Consider the following 2,516-nt stretch of genomic DNA (forward strand, 5'->3'; position numbering starts at 1 on the left):
ACATCAGATTCGGCCATAACGTCTGGGCCGGGTTCGGGGTGTTACAATGTGAAATTCTGTAAGTGTGAGTTCTGGTTGCTAGAAGTTGGTTTCTTGGGTCATATTGTATCGCCTCTGTTATTCGAGTTGATCCGAATAAAATTTCAGCTATTTTGGATTGGAAACCTCCGAGAAATGTCTCTAAAATTTGTAGTTTTCTGGGACTTACTGGTTATTATAGAAGATTCGTAAAAGGTTTCTTGATGATTGCGACTCCGTTGATAAAACTACTTCAGAAAGATGTGAAGTTTGAGTGGTCTGAAAAATGTCAAAACATTTTTGATCAGTTGAAAGCCTTGTTGACTGAAGCTCCGATATTGGTACGACCTGAATCGGGTAAGGAATTTGTGATTTATAGTGATACTTCGTTGATTGGTTTGGGATACATTTTAATGCAAGAAGGAAAAGTCGTTGCTTATGTTTCGTGACAGTTAAAACCGCATGAAAAGAACTATCAGACGCACGATCTTGAGTTAGTTGCGATTGTGTTTGCCCTAAAGATTTGGCGCCATTACTTGTTTGGAGAGAAATGTCATGTGTATTCTGATCATAAGAGTTTGAAGTATTTGATGACTCAGAAAGATTTGAATTTGCGATAGAGAATATGGTTAGAATTGTTGAAAGACTATAAACTTGTGATTGATTATCACCCAGGAAAAGCAAATGTTGTTGCTGATGCTTGGAGTCGAAAATCGTTATTTTCTTTGCGTGCGATGAATGCTCATTTAGTTCTGTCTGACGATGGTTCAGTTTTAGCTGAACTAAAAGCAAGGCCCTTGTTTGAAAGCAGATTATCGAAGCTCAGAAGATCGATAATGAGATTTTAGCTAAACGAGCTCAGTGTGATGTAGAGACTGATTTAGAATTCAAAATTGATAAAAATAATTGATTAAGATTTCGAGATCTAATTTGTGTTCCAAGAAATCCAGAATTAATTGAAATGATTCTGAGTGAAGTCCATAGTAGTCGGTTATCTGTGCACCCAGGTAGTACGAAAATGTATAATGATTTGAAACAGTATTATTGGTGGTCTGGAATGAAAAGAGATATCTCTGATTTTGTTTCTAAATGTTTGTTATTTCATCAAGTTAAAGTTGAACATCAAATGCCATCTGGATTGTTACAACCGATTATGGTTCCGGAGTGGAAATGAGATCGAGTGACCATGGATTTTGTTTTGTGTTTGCCCCTGTCTTCGAGAAAGAAAGATACAATTTGGGTTGTAGTTGATCAATTGATGAAATCAGCTCATTTTATTCTGATTCAATCTGATTATTCGCTTGATAAACTAGCTGAGTTATACATTTCCAATATAGTGAGATTGCATGGTGTGCCATTGTCTATTGTGTCAGATAGAGATCCGAGATTCACGTCATGATTTTGGAAGAAGTTACAATATGCTCTGGGTACTAAATTGCACTTTAGCACTGCTTTTCATCCAGAAATAGACGGTCAATCTGAGCGGATTATTTAGATACTTGAGGATATGTTGAGATGTTGCATTCTTGAGTTTGAAGGTACGTGGGAACAATATCTACCTTTGATTGGATTCGCTTATAACAACAGTTTTCAATCAAGCATTAAAATGGCACCATACGAAGCTTTATATGGTCGCAAATGCCATACACCTTTGTATTGGATGGAGCTCAGCGAAAATAAAATTCACGGGGTTGATTTGATAGAAGAAACTGAACAGAAAGTGAAAGTGATCTGAGATAGTTTGAAAGCAGCTTCTGATCGTTAGAAATCATATGCAGATTTGAAAAGAAAAGACATTGAGTTTGAAATCGACGATAAAGTGTTTTTGAAAGTGTCTCCATGGAAAAAGGTGCTTCGGTTTGGTAGAAAAGTCAAATTGAGTCTGAGGTTCATCGGATTGTATGAGATTATCGAGCGTATTGGGACGGTAGCATATAGATTGTTGTTGCCACTCGAGTTAGAAAAGATTCAGAATGTGTTTCACGTATCGATGCTTCAACGATACAGATCCGATCCTTAGCATATAATTCCTCTGTCTGAGATCAAAATTCAGTCTGATATGACTTACGAAGAAAAGCTGATCCAAATCTTAGTGCGAGAGGTTAAAGAGTTGCGAAATAAGAAAATTTCATTAGTTAAAGTGATGTGGCATCGACATGGTGTTGAAGAGGCCACGGGAGCCTGAAGATGCTATGAGACATCAATATCCGACTCTGTTTAATGGTAAGATTTTTGGGGACAAAAATCCCTAATTGGGAGAATTGTAACAGTCCGATTTTGACCTTAGTCAAAATAGTGGTTTCGGGACCACACATTCGAGTCAAAAAAAATATTTTAATATTATTTTCCGTGTCTATTATAGGTGAATTGACATGTGTTAAAGTCTCGTGTGAAAATTTAACTGTTTGTGTGCTTAAATTGCAAAAAGGACTAAATCGTGTAAAATGTAAAAGCTGTGTGCTAGATGTTAAAGTGCCTATTTGAGTTGGCTTTCTAAA

This window comes from Gossypium arboreum, chromosome 3, assembly GCF_025698485.1.
Source record: "Gossypium arboreum isolate Shixiya-1 chromosome 3, ASM2569848v2, whole genome shotgun sequence".
In the NCBI taxonomy this organism is placed as follows: domain Eukaryota; kingdom Viridiplantae; phylum Streptophyta; class Magnoliopsida; order Malvales; family Malvaceae; genus Gossypium; species Gossypium arboreum.